Raw genomic sequence first — 19218 nt, forward strand, 5'->3', positions numbered from 1 at the left:
GTTGTGCATTTCCTTGAAATCGAGACTTCACTCGCTGAACCATTTCAGCTGTTGCTGTTTTTGCCAACGATACCAGTTTGATTATAACGATTTCTGGTGCGATACACAAACATTTTGTTTACTTTGAGGTGTATGAGTTCGCTAACAATAGCCGGTTGTAATTTTTCAGCCAAATACAACGCAACGATTTGCTTTTCAGAAGCAAACCGTATTGGCGGCTTGTAAAAAATATAATTAGCTATCATTAAAAAAATATCATGTATAGAGTTTTCCAATAAGGACTTGACAATTTTTTATTAAATAAACGCAAACCATTTGAGATATTTCAAAAGCTTTATTATCGGCTAGAAGTGCAATCAAAACATTTATGAATGGAACTCAACTTTGTTCATAAGGCCAACGCGGGCACGTTTGCGTCTTCCAACACGTTGGATCCAATTCGCGATGACTCGGCCGTTTCATTCAGCCGAAACGACCCCTATTTCCCGTTCAATGTTGCTGTTGGCCAATGACTTGACGTAGCCCCAAAGAATATAGTCTTGAGACGTCAAATAGCACGAACGAGGCGGCAAATCGACTGGGCCATTTCTTGAGATAAACTTACTCTTCATCAAACTTACTCTTCATCAAACTTACTCTTCATCAAACTTCCTCTTCATTAAATCGATTGTAACGTATAATGTGAGACCTGTGGCATAGTCCTGTTGAAACCACATGTCGTCTAAGCCCATATCTTCCAATTCAGGCCAAAAATAACCAGTGGGCATGGTGCGATATCGTTGTCCATTTACGGTAACGTGACTATTGGCATCGTCGACGAAGAAATATGGCCCAAAGATGACGCCGGCATGCAAATCGCACAAAACAGTTGTGTTTTGTAGATGAAGTGTTGTTGAAGCACATATGGATTTTCATCTGACCAAAAACGCAAATTTTGCTTATTGACAAAACCATAAATCCCAAAATGAGCTTCGTCAAAGCGGTCACCTACTACGACTTTCGGTAGCAAATTTTAATGATTTTGCAGACGTTGTTCCTTCGTATACTTTAACATGATGAAAATGTTGAGTTTACTGAATTAATTAACAGTGACAGTTCGATAATTAGTTCAGAGTTGTCGAATCCCTATTGGTAAGGCCCTTAAGCTGACATTTCTAGTTTGACATTTCAGTTTAGCCTGTAGAGAAAAATTATCTAAAATGTTAATGGTCATAAAAACGTTCCTCCCTTTTCGTCTTAATTATCTCAAGGGAATAGAGTTGTTTATTCCCTTTGGTATCTTCTCACTTTCATAGCTTCTTGCCTTCTTCTTAAGACATTATTTATTTTAAACCACTGTGTCTTTTAATATGTATGTCTCTTCTTCCATGACATTTCAAAGATTTGATATTAACACAATTTATGTCTGTGTTTTTCCACACATTTAAATTCCAATACGAAATTCTATTCACGTTAAAAATACATAAATCCATGATCACCTCAAATGCTGCTTTGTTTAAAATCTATTTAAACTTCCTCCTTTATTGTTTGATTTGTGTCTTCTTTTCGAATGTTTTTATTATGTTATATTTTACCTATTCCACCAGTACTACTGATAATTTGAATGATTTCCGAATGGATTTTGGTGTTAAGTAGGCATTTTATTGGAAAACAAACCACCCGCACTCTCTCTCTCTCTCTGTCGCTGTCGCTGTCTCTAATAAAACTCTAAACAAAAGAAAATCATTTCATAATATCGATAACAATGGATAAGATGATCATTTATTTAGATAGTGTTAATAAATGACAAGAGTAGATATTTAATGCAAGAGAAAAAAAGAGAGGGGGAGAGAGAGAGACAGAGACCATGACTCTTTTATACACAGATAAATCTGAGTGCAAGTTATTGTTAAAAAGAGATATTCTTCAGAGCTAGCTCTTGGCATGAAAAGAACAAATAGATTGTTCTGACTCTCTATGATCATACAAGAAACTCTATAAAACACAGATATTGAATAAACGGTGGTTTTTATTCCTCAAAGAAATGTTGAATAAAAATAAATGCTAATCAATTTTTATATCTAGGTATGTTAATTTCTTTAAGGGTAACAATGCAAATCAATTTTTATATCTACGTTAACTTATTATATATGTGTAAGCGTAATTCGTTTATTTTTTTATGTTTTACATTTTTTCAATTCCTAACTTCCCGTTTATAGGCTCAAATTTTTCAAAGCCTTTAGACGTTTATCCAGCTCAAATGTTGCCTTTTTATACTTTTTATGTGCGATTTATCTAAATCTTAGCCGATTATGTTTGACAAAAGTGCAAATACATTGTGCACGTTTTTTTCATATTTACCTTTTGTATGTTTTTGTTTACATTTGATTAGCGTCCTTTGCTCTCATTGCAAGAGTTGCCATAAGGTAGCTGCAAAACAATGACCAAAAACAACTACAAAAAACGCACCAAAATAAACTACAAAAAAACGCACAAAAATTATCATAGCAAAGAACTCACAAAAGTTAGGCATGTGTATGCTGTTATTCAAAACACTGACTGGCATGGTGGATCGCGATTTCTGATACCCCATAATCCATAATCTCACTAATTGTTGATAAAAAAAATTTACTCTTCGTGATTTTTCGAACATATTCCAGCTCGAGATCATATTCAATGCTTTCTATTTAAAGAATAGCATAGCAAGGAACTTATAAATGTTAGGCATGTGTGTGCTGTTACTCAAAACACTTGGACTGGCATGGTGGATCGCGATTTCTGATACGCCATGTATATTCATCAACACCTTTGTCAAATTGATTAAGGTGCCCTACATGCCCAACGACTATAGAGTACAGTGTAGAGCAAGCTTTTGTTTTATTTTAAAAAATCACGAAAAGATTTTAAAGATCAAATTAAAAGAGCGCAAACAGATAAAAATAATTCACCTTGAACTGGCCGCTACAAGGTTAGAAGTCGCCAAACTCCTACAGTTTTTGCATTGTACTTTCCCGAGTGACTCATAAGTATTTTTATATCCTTAGACAATTGTAGTGCTACCCTATTCAGACTTTAGAGTTCCAACTACGATGATTTGTATCTGAGAGAGAGAAGTATAAGTCCAGTCTTCCTCGAATTCGTCCTTAGACCGTTTATCGTTGTTTAGCTAATTGGTGTCTTCAGAGAATTTTGCATGATCTCACTAATCGTTGACAAGAACTTACCTAGAATTTTGAAGTAGAGAACGCAAAGAGACTTACATCTCATTTTCTCTGTTTTGTCTTTCCAGGAAAGCTTGGAAACGAGGACTTGACCTAAGTGTTTTGCTTTGTTTTGGTAGTGACATAGCGAACTCATGCAAAATTGGAAGTTTTACTCTTTTAAGGCTGGTATTATATTCGTTTTTCGCAACAATTTTTCGTGATTACTTTTTTGAGATAATAGATTTTGATTTCGTTCAGTGGGACATTCCCCATTTTAATATAATTATTGTCTTATCATTGAGATTTTTGTAGTGTTTCAAGAAAGTAATCGCAAAAAACATGCGTTTTCAACTGTGAAAATCGATAGTAGTACCAGCCATTACAAAGAATCGACGAAAATACGACTTCTTTCGGACTCTGACCATACAATATTTCATATTTACCTTAATTATTATTCCGTCCAACGTATTATTTGTCAATTGGATCAAATAAGGACGGTTTGAAATGATTATTATATCTCCCACGTTGTTGTTGATTGCCTCCTGAATATATGGAAAGGCAAAGCGAACTACTTCGCGTGCTCCCTAGCTTAGTGTGTGTTTCTGGGTCTTGCTTTTTTAGGATGCCAGGTATAAGACTTACTACTCATTCCGTTTCCCATTCAAATTCAATTAAAATTCGTTAAAATTTTTCTTGTAATATATGTGATATGGCAACCCTGAACCTCTTCATTATTCAAAAGTATCTTTGAGAACGTATTTTTTGTTCTGTTTTGATTCACAAAACATTCAACAACTGACTATTCAATGTGGCAAGTAAGAGCGATTTTCCGGTAAACCAAAAGTATCTTTAAACACGCACACACTTTAACAAGACCAATAGGTCGCTCTTTCTTTCTCTCTCGCATCACATCGCTCATCCCACAAATGAACTTCCTCTCTAGGCAAATGTGTGTGTGTGTTTTAGCTCTCGCTTGGTATTTTGTAGTGGGTTGCCAAGACTTGAGCGGCCTTTGGCTGATTTAGTAAGCAGTAGTGTAGCAATGAACGTGTACGACTAAAAAACATAGAAAACAAGACGGGCAATATGAACGGTCGGTTGAATTGAAAAAAAAAATCGTAAGAAATAAATAAAAATAAATATTGCATTATTTGAATAAAAATAAATGTAACTTTTTAAATAAAAATGTCGTTGTTTAAGTTAAGAATAAAACAAAACAATACTTATAAATTCGTGTTCTCATCTCAAGTCGAATAGTGCTCTAATAGTGTCTCGAAATAATATTAAAAATGTTTGCATAAATATTTCGAAAGTGTACATATTTTGGTTAGTTTTAAAATCAAAATTAATTAAAAGAATTTCTTGAAGAAGCTGAAATAACTTAACAATGTGTAACCTAAAAATAAATCAATGGATAAAATCTTAATTCTCAAAAAATTGTGAAATTAGATCGTTAAAGGAACACATAGAAAAAAAATACAAATAAAAGAGCCCTTTTATACATAAGCTCTGAAAAATATACTGAATAATATGCTTTGTAAATAAATAAAAAAATGAGAAATTGTAGAAAATATAAAATAGTGTCTTCAAGAACAGTCTTAAAGCAATAAGAACGTATGGTAAAAACTTGGTCTCTGGGAACAAAGGATAAAGATATCACATTCTTCCAAGGTTTCCATGATGAAATACAACATGATGCTTTGATTTCTAAAATATCCCTTATTGGGTAAATAAAATACAAATTTCAGAAAGCCACTGCGCCAGAGGGGTTAGAATGTCTGGCTATGACGCTAAACGCCTGGGTTCGATTCCTATCAAGTTTTCCCGCTGTTCCCCAATGAAAATTTCCAATTTTTAACATTTAAGTCATTTGCTCGACGTTATTTTGACTGCCATATATCGCATCGATAACATGCGACCATCATATGATGCTCAGCTTCCAAGTAGTTATAGGATTATAGCGACACCATATGTCGTAACCGGAAGTCGGCAATCACGGAAAATAGAACCTTGATGACATCGGAATTTTCTACTATCACTAAATGCCATAGGCCACCGTGGCGCAGAGGTCAGCTTGTCCGCATATGACGCCAAACGACGACAGCGTTGGTTATCCCCTTACTAATGCTGGCTAAATTTGTGAGGTATCCTGTCAATTTAAAACTTCTCTGCTAAGTGGAGAAGTTTTAATATTCAGCACGCCGTTCGGACTCGGCATAAAAAAGGAGGCCCCTTATCATTGAGCATAAACTTTAATCGGACTGCACTCATTGATACGAAGTATCCCCTGTTCCTTAGGGGCCAATGGGAAATTTAGTAAATATCGTCAAAGGAATTCGCTCAGAATTTTTACGACGATATTGTCTGTGACAGTGCCTCAAATGGTCCATCCGCTTAGTCCAATTTTGGTATACTCTTTCCAACATTTCGGCCGGTGTCTCACGAATAAATGCTTCAATGTTCTCTTCTAAGGCGTCAATTAAAGCGGGCTTGTCTGTATAGACATGAGTTTTAACATGGCCCACAAAAAATAGTCTGAAGGCGTTAAATCGCACGATCTAGGCGGCCAATTGACCGGTCCCGAACGTGAAATAAAATGTTCTCCGAACTCGCCTCTCAATAAGTCCATTGTTACGCGTGCTGTGTGTCATGTGGCACCGCCATGTTGAAACCATATGTCATGCAAGTCAAGCTCTTGGGCAAAAAAGTTGGATATCATCTTACGATGGCGCTCACCATTCACAGTTCGGTTATTATTCGCATCATCTTTGAAGAAGTACGGTCGAATGATGGCACCAGCCCATAAACCGCAACAAACTGTGACTTTTTCTGAATGCATTAGTAGCTCTTGCAGTGCTTCTGGCAGATCTTTATTTCAAAATCGACAATTCTGCTTATTTAACGTACCCAATGTGTCAAAAATGAGCTTCGTCGATAAACACAGTTTTACCGCGATGAACTTTCTTAATATAGCACGCATTTTTTGATAATAAAATTCAATAATTTGCAAGCGTTGTTGGTTTGTAAGACGACTCATGGCTAAATTATAGACCAAACTGATGATGTTTGACAGTGAAACAAAACACGAAACTTGCGTGAAAAGTTTAAACCAGTGTTATCAAAAAGATAAAAGCTGAAAAATGTCCCTTTACCTATTTCCGTATAATAGCTTTCATCAGCATTTACAAATAATATCATAATTTTAAGTCCCCTCTAAAATGACCTTAATAAAGAGTCCATCGGATTAGCATCTGGCGAATTGCACAACCAGTGTGTAGATGAAATGAAGTGCGGAAAATGCTTTTTTAGCCTTTCTTGGTTTAAAAGTGTTTTTTGTAAGGATGCCTAAAAATTCGTCATACGGATCATCTCTAATCTCTAGGAGTTGAAGCGGCTTCATCTGCCGGATCGTTAGTGAGCCAGAACTACTCTGATTTGCCGGAGGAGGTCAATTTATTTAGATGCAATGGTAGGACGATTATTTTGTGAGTTTACGAAGTGCTTAATTTAAAAATTTTTTCTTGTCACGATGTTGTTCTTGAAACCACGATGTTCAGAAATTCATCACGTTCATGAAAGCGCAGCAACTCCTTTAGTCTTTTGAGTCTTACTTTATTCTTTTGGTCTAAGATCGTTTGCATTTTGGTTCTTGTAAGGCTTTACCTTGAGCTTGTTTTTCAATATTCGCAGTGGTTGGGATTTTAAAAGCGATCTGCAGAGTTAAACTGTTGAAACTAGACGGCATCTTGCTTCTCCCTTTCCTGTGGTATCACAATGGACGAAAACGACTGAGCGTCTAACCTAGCAATTTTATTGTCACCACGGCGAAGATTTCGTTGAAATCGAGTCTTTAATCGCCGCACCATTTCAGAAATTGTTGTCGATTTTTGTTTTTTGGACCACCACCATGGTAATTGGCAACACTACCGGCTCTATTATAACGAATTATGGTGTGATTCACAAACATTTTGTTCACTTTGAGGTGTTAGAGTCCGCACAACTATAGCCGCTTGTGATTTTCCACCAAAATATAAAACAATCACACTATAACGCTGTTCACGTACTTTTCCAGTAAAGATTTGCAGAAGAGTAAGAACTACCTTTACTCTTTTGCTTTTTATTTGATTTAAACAGCTGCATTTCATAAAACAGCTGCTCAATGCTGCGAATTTCTGCTGGGGAAAAAACCTTCAGAAGAAATTTGCAAGCTTCCATTTACCAAATATGCAAAATTGTGCTCGCTCTCACGCACTCTCCAGCTCTCTTCTGCTGGCAAATAAAGTACACAAACGACTTCCAGTAATAATTTGCGCAAATTTTATCAAATTTTTGAGTACGGGAACACACATAACATAATGAGCTGTCAATAAAACAAACATCATGTAGCTGTCATTTTTGGTTTGACATATACCAGTGTTAACTTACTAGCACTGCTTGTCAGCTGGAGCATCTTAGACAAATATTTCAAGTTGTCACATATGGAATGGCGATGTCAGTATACCCCTTTCCTATGGTGAAGAGTAAAAACATATTAATTGAACCCAGAGGGAAGTGAAGTTTATTTAGTTCCTCATCCTCCTTAGCTTGGCAAAGATCTGAATAAATTTCAATATAAAAAGGGCAAACCCATAAGTTTTATAAACAGCCACATCAATTGTCCACTCGTCAACATCTTCTTTGGAGAAAAAAAAGAAAAAAACAAAAGCATTAAGTGAAGCGCAGCAAAAATTTACTTTAAAATGCATTCATTTCCTTTTCATCCAACAGTTGGGGGAGAACGAAAAAGGGGGTAATAGATGATGTTTTATTTCATGGTTGTGCAGGGCGTACATTTTGCACTGCATCTTGTAATCATTCAGGGCAAGCCAAAAGCAAAAGTCATTAAGCATAACCATGCTTACGTTTTCATTTTTATTTTTTTGTTTTGTTGCTTCTTCATCATCATTTTTTTACGTCTTATTTCTTTTCACTACTTTGGAGATATTTAAACTTGGCTGGCTGGGCTGTTGATCACGACGTTGCTTGCGATGGGCTCTGGCTTTGCGCACATAGTATGAAGTGTGCTATGCCTAGCACTCTGCTGCTGTTGCAGTTGCCTGGTGTTTTTGTTTGTCTGTTACTTTTCTCTTTAGGGCAACTACATAAATACTTTGCCACCGTGTTTTATTTTCTATTTCTTCAGCCCTCTACCCCCACAGCCAATCGCTTCCTTGAAGTTTTGAAGTTACAAAAACCTCATTATCAAGAGATTCATGTTATCTTTATTGTGTTTTGATTGTGTTTGTTTTTGTTTTATGAAGTTTTTTTTTCTGCCTACCATTGCTTGTTTACATTCAAGCGATACCAACGAATCAACCAAACCACCGCACATCTGTGACAGCCAAAGTAGAAAATATCAAGAAAATTGATGCAATTCTACTGATACGATTTAATATAAACAAGCGCCGCTGTGAATGCAGACAAATATAGATCATTGACGACGACGAAAACAACAACAACAATGAAGACGATGACAAGCAGTGGGTTTAACTACTTTGTTGTTGTTTGTACATACTTTGTATTAGCTTTGAGAAACTTTGTTTTCATGCAATTGGTTAACTATGACTTTATAATAAAGACAAAGTGTTAAGCCTCTCTTATATTGCACGGTTTATTTACTCTTTTCTGTTATTCAACAGCTGATCAAATTGCCTTAGCGAAAAGTGTTGTCAACTACTATGAGAGTTGCCATAAGCAAAGAGTGCAGACAGCCACTATAAACTAACATAAGCTCATGATTAAGAAATATTGGCTTCTTTTCAATATCAGATAGTAAGGTTTAATATGAAAAAAACCAAAATAGTACCTGTTATTCTTACGTGAAACTTATAATGGCGGTTGTTGTGTAGTCGCTAAATATCTTAACCTTTACTTATAAATGTTCACTGAGAAGTTGGTTCAAATACACAAAGTCCCCATACATTTGAGTTTATGGGTTGCCTGCTAAACAATGCTTATGAATGAATATTCAGAGGAATTTGTTTACTTTTCACTTTTTGAATTGTAAACCGAGACTTTTGCCAAAGCGTTTCTACAAGAAAAACAAACAAAACTCAAAGAACTTTATGTTATGTATGTAATTTGATTTTTTTTTTATAAACAAAAAACAATGAAATTCCATTCAGCAAAGGTTCTGGTTCTACAGTTAAGAAGTCGGAATTGTTGTTGAAAAGAGAAATTTCAATATTGGAAGAATAAGAGGAATATGAGAGTAGAATGACATGCTTAAAATGTTAACTCATGATAGAAAACATTGCAAACAAATTTTTAAATTTTCAGAAGCTTTGTAAGCGAATTTCAGCCACTCAGTGCTTGCTTAGAGGGCCAAATTCTCTGGTGAAGTTATCAAGCAATGTTTCAGTTGAATGAGTTTTTACTATGTGTTTTTAGCAGCACACAGCGGATAAATATAAAATCATTATCACTTTATTGATTTGTTTATATACCCTCCACTATAGGATGGGGGTATACTAACTTCGAAATATTGATCTGGGAAGTATATATATACTTGACCGTCATGACATTTTATGTTGATCCAGCCTTGTCCGTCCGTCTTTCTATGTTTCGAAAGCACGCTTACTTTTGAAGAAGTAAAGCTAGGCGCTTGAAATTTTTTACAAAAACTTCCTATTAGTGTACGTCGGTTGGGAATGTAAATGGGCCATATCGGCCCATGTTTTGATATAGCTGCCATAAATAATAGATCTCGGATCTTGACTTCTTGAGCCTCTAGAGAGCGCAATTCTTATCCGATTTGGCTGAAATTTTGCACAACGGATTCTCCTATGAGCTATTCCATGCCAAATATGGTCTGAATTGGTTCATAATAAACCGATTTTTCTATTTTACTTCTTGAGCCACTGTAAGGGGCAATTCCTTGTTTAGCTATAAAAAAATAACAGGCGACTACAGTTGCAGCTAATCCGTATGGAGTATTCCACTATACGCAACCTCTGAAGGCGCCCAGCAGCTCCCAGCTTCTCGTGACAACGAGGCACACTATACAAATCGTAGCTCAAAGTTCCAGCATTTGTGGTGCTTTAGGTTATCCCGTGCTGACTGGACTGCAGCTTTGTAAGCAATGCTGAATATTCAGCCTGTTGGTGTTATATTCGAAACCTTACCGCCAAGTTTGCGTACGGCCGAGGGAGCTCGGTATTCTGTAGGAGGAAGGATACGGTCACAGATACTATAAATACGGTGGGTAGAGAGATTGCGATCTCAGACCACCTGGCACCGAGACGGATTCGAGATAGGACCTCTTTGCAGTGTGTGAGATTGATCTTCACTGAGTATTTCAAACCGGACTCAGGTTCTTCAATGAGGGTTCCAATGTGGAGTTCGTTAGACTGCTGGACGTGTATACGGTCCTTCAGATAGAGCTCTGTTCCACTAAATTAAATAAAAAGATTAAACCCTGGCTTAACCAAAGGGATCCTCTGGCCTATAGTTGAACGAATGTTTTGTTGGCTTTTGAGTAGAGTTAACTGAGCACTATTCGGGGTACTATGCGATAGATCATATGACGGCGCACATGGGAATGCTGCATAATGATTACTATAAAGCCGACTTGGTGTGGATGAGATGTTCGATCACTAGCTTTATTCACATCCAGTTCTATAGGGTTCCTTTCATTTTGAACAGCCAATTTATGACTGCTAATACTCTCTGGCCTACCGCTGGCAGAATGAGATTCTTCCTTTCGTAAACATTGCGCTTAGCACTAGGTTAGGTTAGGCTAGGTTTAATGGCAGTTTTAACGTTTTCGTCCATTGTGATACCACAGGAACAGAAGAAGGAAGAAGCCTTCTAGTTCCTACCGTTGATCCATTCAGGTCGCTTTAAAAAGCCCAATAACTTTCGAATGTTCACATCCGCTAAATCAGACAGGTTCTCAAAGAAATGAGAACCTAAAGTGAAACTCCTTCTAACTGCTAGTGCGGAACACACATACAAAAGGTGTTCTATAGTCTCTTCTTCTTCGATGTCCTCATAGCTTCTGCAAAAGTCGTTGCTGGCAACCTTCAGTCTGTCATGATGTTTTCCGATAAGACAGTGACCGGTCAGACGGACACAATGACTGAGACGTCTGTTGTAGCCTTTGACAGCAAAGCAGTTGACCTCTTCAAGTCTAGCAGTTTTGGAATGCTCACAGCCCCCTCTTTGTGCCCATCTATCATCTGTGTCCTTCGGGCCTGGTCCTGAAACTTAGCTTACATGTCGCTAGAGGCATACCTTCAGATTCCAGTTTCCCTGGAATGTGTAGGGTAGTTCCTAGTCTCGTAAGCTCATCCGCTTTACAATTCCCTGGGATACTTCTGTGGCCCGGCACCCAAAACAGGTGAATTTTGAACTGTTCAGCCATCTCGTTGAGAGATCAGCGACAGTCGAGGGCTGTTTTTGTATTCAGAAATACGTTCTTCAGGGACTTAATGGCTGCCTGGCTGCTTGAGAATATATTTATGCCAATCGTTGTAATGACATTATATCATAGCCATTCCTCCACTTCCTTAATTGCAAGAATCTCTGCTTGATACACACTGCAGTGGTCGGAAACTTTTTCGATATGACCAGTTCTAGATCTTTAAAGTACACGCCAAAGCCCACCTGGTCGTTTAATTCGGAAACATCCGTATAAAAGTCAATGTAACTTCTATTACCATGGATATCGTAGTTCCAATCGGTTCTAACAGGAATAGTGATACAGTAATTTTTTATCAAAAAACAATTCAGCTAGGAACAATTCAGCCACACTGCCTGGAACATTGAATATAGTATCAAGGATAGCACAGTGTCCGTAGCCGCTACATGACCAATGAGAAAGTTCCCTTACCCTCACGGCAGTGGCCGCTGCAATTTGTCCAGAGGCATAAGATGTAGCATTAAATTCAGTGCATCAGATGGTGTCGTCCTCAGTGCACAAACAGGCCATACTTTGGATCCGGTTAAGTATTAAGCAGAAGATGGACTTTTGAAGCGCCGTCCACCAGAATACAACACCATATAGCATTATAGGTCTGACAACTGCAGTATATTCCCAATGCATGACACTCGGTCTAAACCCCCAACTTTTGCCAATGGCTCTCTTACAGGTGTATAGGGTAAAAATTCACCTTTTTCAAAATGTTGGATTTGAAGTTCAATTTCCTGTCCAGCAAAACACCCAGATATTTTGCGCTTTCTGTAAATGGAACAATCTCTTCTCCCAATGAGCCAGGTTCCACTGTAGGCAACTTGTATCTCCTGCTGAAAAGAACTAATTCTTGCTTGCACGGATTTATAGACCACTTTCGGTATCCCACTATGCTGTTGCACGTAGAGCTTCCTGAAGTATATCTCTTTGAGTGCTGGAAAACTTTCCCCTAAACGCAATTGCCACGTCATCAGCATACGCGATCACGTTTACTCCTTTTTCTTGCAGACACAATAATATATTGTTAATGGCTTTATTCCAATGTAGAGGAGACAGTAAACCTCCTTGAGGTGTTCCTCTGCTGACCCATCTTTTTAGATCCACAGATCCCAAGCCTGCCGTAATGCATCTTTTAGTAAGTAAGTTATTTATAAACTTTCTGACGACAGAGTTGATGCCTAGAAACTCCAACTCCTTCATGATTGACGTCGGTTTTACATTATTGAAAGCACCTTCAATGTCAAGAAATGCTACCAGTGCTTGTATATTCCTTGACTGCGAGAGAACCTTCTCTGTAGCCGAATAGGTCGTGAAGGGCTGTTTCAGTGGATTTGCCTTTACAGCATGTATGCTGCTGCCGCGACAGACGATCTCCGGGGATCTTTGCCCTAAGATATGTTTCTGTCAACCTCTCAAGAGTATTCAACATAAAGGATGACAGACTAATAGGACGAAAATCTTTTGCCTTCGTGTGGTAGGGTTTTCCTGCTTTCGGAATGAAAATGACCTTCGTGTCGATCCATCCCACAGGTATATATGGCATTCTGGTACAAGCAGTCTATCAGACACAGCTTGTAATTCAACCGGTGATACATCATCAGGGCCTGGCGACTTAAAGGACTCGAAACTTCTTATCGCCCAAAGGATTTTCGGCTCAGACACAATTTCCCTATTATCCTCAGACGAATGCATACCAGTGACAACCTATTCTGGCCCTCCGTTGTCCGTTGGAGAATTTCCCCGGAAATGTGAATCAACCAGTAGTTCTAGTGTTTCCTCACTAGACATTATCCATACATTTTCTGACTTTTGAATATACCCCACCGAGGGGGACAGAGGACAGAATCTTCCTTAGCCTAGAGGCCTCAGATGTATCATTCACGGAGCTGCAGAATTCTACCCAGGATTTTTTCTGAGCCTTTCTAAGCTTGCCCTTAAATTTTCCTTTTCTAGTCTAGAAGGGAAAGAGGTGCAGAATTTGTGCCGAAATTTATCCCAATCCGCCTTTCTTCAGTTTAGACGAGGGACCATTACTTCAGCATTTTCTCCAAGGCGGAAACTAATATAACGATGATCAGAGAAGCTGTGGTCATCCAACACTTCCCAGTCGCATATTCTTCCACATATATCTTCCGATACAAAGGAAATATCTAGCACCTCCTGCCTGTTCCTGGTAATAAAGTTTGGTTTATCCCCTTTATTACAAATCGCCAGATTGCAACTTATAATATATTCAATATGCAGCTTACCCCTTTAGTTGACATCCGAACTTCCCCATATCTGGTGATGTGCATTCGCATCACTTCCTACAATGAGACTTTTCTTCCCTACAGAAGCGACTTCAACCAGCGACTTAAGGTTTGAAGGCGGCATCTCTGAATCGTGTGCCGTATATGGGGAAGCCAGCCAGTAATGAGACTTGTACTCTGCCTGGGTTAATATGTCTTGCTTTTAAGTACACGAGTATTTCTTGGTATTTTCATTCAGAAATTATTAAATTCTACTTGTTTTTCCATACAATCTTTCATTGCAATGTCAAAAAAAGTGAATGACTGCTATTAGATGTAATTGTTAAGCTATTCCCAAGAATTATTGATATACAACAAGTTTCTTAATTTTCTTTCTCGTAGATCAAAAACATAGCATATCTTATTTGTGGAAATAAGATATACAATTCCGCATTCTTTACTTTCAAATAAAGCCACTACTGTTGGTTGGTGTTGAAAACGTTTTAGTTGCGTTAGGCACGTAAATATTGCTTTTGTTTTTAATATTTTCACTCATGAATTTTTGCCTTGCTAACCCATTTTGGATGAAGTCTGCTCAACTATAATGATTAAAAAAAGCAGCATCATTAAAAAGAATTCCTCTTAGAAAACCACATATTTTTTAAATGACTTGCCGTAGACTTGTTGCTTACCACTTGAGAAATGAGTCACATTTTTTGTATTTTGTTTGTTTTTGCTTTCTGCACAAACAAAAATATCACACCTTGCATATTTGATTTCTTCCTAGTTTGTCTAACTGAAGTTTGCTAAAAGCCCTCTTCTTTCATCTACGTCGGCTTTTGACAGATCTATTCTGCTTTCGCTCTCTCTTTCTCTCTCTCCCTGCCTCAGTTTCCTTTGTTTGAGTTAACTAAATGCGTGCGTATTGTTTTCGTTTCAGTTTTTTGCCATTGCCTGCTAAATAGTTTCCATTTCACAAAATGTCTTGTGAAAATATCATGTGTCTTGGCAATTTTTCCTTTGCCTCGCAGTACAATGGTCTAAAAATAAATTTAATTAACACAATTAGCAGCGCAATGAAGTGATTTTTGTTTGAGTTACACCCTCAGCCCCCTTGCGGCTCAAGTTCAATTCAACTATGTTATGCTTTTATACCTACGTAGAGCAGTGATACAGCATTGCTTTGTTGTTGATGAGTGAGTGGCCAAGTGAAAAAAATTCTTGAAGATTGACGTTTTGGTTTTTGTTTTTATTTATTTTTCTGGTTCTGCTGTGGAGTATGCAAAAATGTGGGGAAACCTCTTTAAATGCCAAGCATATTTGAATCATTGACTTAAAGAACGGCAATTTGAGATCTTTTTAATGGATATCCATATATATTTATGCGAAATATTTCATTTCTGTTTTATCGGCAGATGAGCGATGCCAAAATTCTTTAGAAAGTGAATTTAGTTGGCCTTTGGTGTTTTAAATACGTAGTTGGCTAAATGAAGGAAACATTTAAGAGGCATCTGTTATGCGGCATGGAATAAATTAAATGGAATTTTATTAACAATAGATGGCGTATTAAATGAACAAGATAAAATAAAAATTGGAAAAAGCAAGGGATTGGATGGCTAAGCGATTCGAGAAAGAAGTCGTCATTAGAACGCACAAGATCCTATAGGTATATACAGACCATGACAAAAACAAGGTGAATACTAAGAGAGAGAAAGGAATATCTCTACATGTAAACGACCCATTAGCTTTGTCTTCAAAGTGTATGTACTTGAAAGTGTTTTTTTTTTTAATTTTTTTTCTACCAATAACCGCCGAAACGTGCTATATCATTAAACAAATAATGATTTTAACAACAAAACCCAGCTCAAATATTCACTTGGAAAAAATGCATTTTTTTAAGAAAGATTCAAGTGGAAACGCTATAGCAAAAATTCAAGAGAAATATAAACCTATTAAAACCCGCTTCTCACACACTCTTACATTTGTTCAAATAATAATAATAAACAGCTTATTGAAATGTGTCAGAAGCAAATATTTCATTCAACAACAATAACGTAAAAAATGACATCATAAAATATATGAGTTATTTAGCAAATAAAAAACAACAACTGACCAACGAATATTTTTTTTTTTTAATTTTGCATAATCAACTACTTAAATATATTTAAAGCAAATTGATAATTAACCCCGCTAACATTCGAACATTTTCGGATACCGTATACCGATCATTAAGTGGCCAAAGTAACATAAAGCCGAAAAGAAGCTAAAAGGTCGACGGAAATTAAGTGTTTAAAAAGTGTGCCGGCGAAAATGTAACGCAACGCGACACAACATTCATGCACAGGGGCACTAATTAACGGAAATGTGGCAAGACGATAATTAAATGATCTCAAACAGCTGATTACTATTATCATAAATCGAAAATATGTGGGGTTTATTTTTGATGGGTGGTGAAATTGAAATTTGGCGAATTTTCAAATATGAAAGCAATATTTATAACTAGGTTATTGGGGTTTTCTAAATGTATGCTGATTATTTTTTAAACAAAATACTTAAAACCGAATAGTAATTTTATTAATAAAGTAACGAAAGCACCCATGGTTGCCAACTAAGAAAAAAATAGGGCAACCATTGGTTTGGTAGTTATCCCCGCAGAAGCTTTTAACTAAAGAAATGGCCGTTACGTTTTATTCGATCGTTTTGTTAATAACCCTTTTATTTACTGAAACAACCTCGATTATTGTTTCAATAAATGAAACGGTTAAACAAATGAGCTTGAACGCACGCAGACAAATGATATAACTATATAAAAGAATAATAACAAGTAAAAACATGTTATTATTCTTTTATTCTGTTAATGGGCCGTGCCGAACTTTGGATACCCACCACCATGGACAAATTCATCAACCTATTTATTATAACTTCAGTACCATATCCATAGTTATATCTAAATAGGGGCTGATCTGGATCATATTTGATTCAGCTCCCGAGAACTCTAGTACAAATAACAGTTTCAGCGAAATCAGGCAATTAATCCGCTTTTTATGGGATTAAGACCCTAAATTGGAAGATTGGTCTATATGGCAGATATATATTCAGATCTAGATCGGATGTCGGGAGGCTTATAACAAGACATTATTTCAAATTTCAACTAAATCTGGTGATAAATACAGCAATAATGAGCTTCAGACCCTTAATCGGCAGATCGGTCTATAGGATTGGTCCATATGGCAGATATATCTATATAGTCTGATCTGGATTGGATGTCGGGAGGCTTAAAAAACTCATTATTTAGAATTTCAACGAAGTCTGGCGATAAATAAAGCTTATTTGGCCTCAGACCCTTCACCGGCAAATCGGTCTATATGGCAGCTATATGTAAATATAGTCCGATTTAAACAATAATTACGTCTTATGTCGGGAGGCTTAAAACAACTCACTTCAAATTTCTGTGGAATCTATTGGGTTGCCCACAAAGTAATTGTGGATTTTTTAAAAGAAAGTAAATGCATTTTTAATAAAACTTAGAATGAACTTTAATCAAATATACTTTTTTTACACTTTTTTTCTAAAGCAAGCTAAAAGTAACAGCTGATAACTGACAGAAGAAAGAATGCAATTACATAGTCACAAGCTGTGAAAAAATTTGCCAACGCCGACTATATGAAAAATCCGCAATTACTTTTTGGGCAACCCAATAGTAATAAAGAAAGCTTTAATGGGCTTCAGATCCCTAATCGGAAGATCGGTCTATATGGCAGCTATATCTAAATATAGTCCGATCTGAACCATCTTTAAGTCGGATGGCTTAAAATAGGTCACTGTGCAAATTTCAGCGAAATCGGACATCATTAAATCGTCTTGGAATTTTTCCACGATCCAAAATATATATACTTTGTAGGGTCGGAAATTGATATTTCGATGTGTTGCAAACGGAATGACTAAATGAATATACCCCCTATTCTATGGTGGTGTGTATAAAAAACAAGTTTAACAGTAATATGGTCAAATTACTGTTTAAGTTATATCCATAAAAAACAGATAACACCTCTACACTCACAATACCGAATTACCAAACCCTCTGACATTTTATTTCTCTTCAATCCATTAAAAACATAAATCAATTGTTTTACAATATATTTTCCATTTTTTTAATAGTATCAATAAAAATGTATCCTGCTGTGACCTTCGATGGTTCATTTATGTTTTAAAAAACATGCTGCCGTTATGTTTTATAATGGGTTACAACAAATCGTGCTATAAAACTATAGCGAACACAAAATAGACAATACATCCTAATAAAAAACTACCATAATGATAGTGTTCAGAATTATGTCATTGTCATTTAAAAGAGATGGCATAGAACTTGTAAAAAATTCAAATGAAAGCTAGACAAATTCAAAGATGGACATCGATAGATGAATAATGGTAGCAACTATAGGAATGAGGTGTCAAAAATAAATTTTTAGAGAGATTTATTTATTTTTATATCGTAATAACTGTGTTGAGAAAAAAATATTTAAAGCTATATAATATTCAACAGCTACATAAAATAAAGAATCCCAATTATTTAAATAATCGATTTTCAAAAAAGAACTGCTTAAATTAAATATTCGTTGACTAGTACATACCATTGCAATTCTAGAAGTAGATATATCTATGACAATTAGTCTGTTCCCGTACTTTTCCATTAAAAATTTAATTTAAATAACAAAAAAGTGTGGAAGTAATCTGAATGTCAGAATCCATTGCCTATTATTCGATCTCACCACCTTTGACCTCTGAGTCTAACAAAAAAAGCAGTTTCAAGCTGCAAAATTATGATCTGCCGGAATTATGGTCAAATCCCGTACAATCGCATTGTCAGTAGCATATTTTTTACCCACCACCGTAGGATGGAGATATGTTCATTTTGCCATTCCATTTCCAACACATCAAAATATTGACTTCCGACCCTTTCGTGGTATAGCCATGTGTGTGTGTGGAAACTACGCTACCGTCTTTAAAAAAAGAGATATTGAGCTGTCGTTAAAACTTTGCACACATTTTTTTTTTGTTCATATTCAAGTTAAGTTCCAAGATGGGCTATATCGAACTATATCTTGATATATCTCCCATATAGACCGATCTCCCGAATTAAGTTCTTGGACCCATAAAAGTCGCATTTTAACTTGAAATTTGGCGCAGTGTTCCAGATCGGTCTTTATTTTAATGTAACTGTATTATGCACCGATCTAAGGATTATGAAAGGCGCATTTAACACCCTGAGTATAGTGTAGGTCGGACTATATATGGATATAGCTATCACATAAACCAATATTTCGATAGAAAGGCCTTTAAGGAATTTAAGCTAATC

General features: G+C 36.5%; 1 protein-coding gene across 11 annotated transcripts in view; it reads left to right on the top strand.

The window, feature by feature from the left end:
* LOC106086373 (tight junction protein ZO-1) overlaps positions 1–19218 on the top strand; it is a 445342-nt gene that overhangs the window by 370172 nt on the left and 55952 nt on the right. Inside the window, exon 1 of one of the 11 annotated variants that reach the window (XM_013251028.2) lies at positions 4446–4508. The exons of 9 other annotated variants lie outside the window; for them this stretch is intronic. The gene's annotated coding sequence lies outside the window, so the exon portion shown is untranslated. Of the gene's footprint in view, positions 1–4445; positions 4509–19218 lie in introns of those variants that run through there. One more of the 11 variants, XM_013251029.2, reaches the window with a different exon arrangement.

Source organism: Stomoxys calcitrans, chromosome 2, assembly GCF_963082655.1.
Source record: "Stomoxys calcitrans chromosome 2, idStoCalc2.1, whole genome shotgun sequence".
Taxonomy (NCBI): domain Eukaryota; kingdom Metazoa; phylum Arthropoda; class Insecta; order Diptera; family Muscidae; genus Stomoxys; species Stomoxys calcitrans.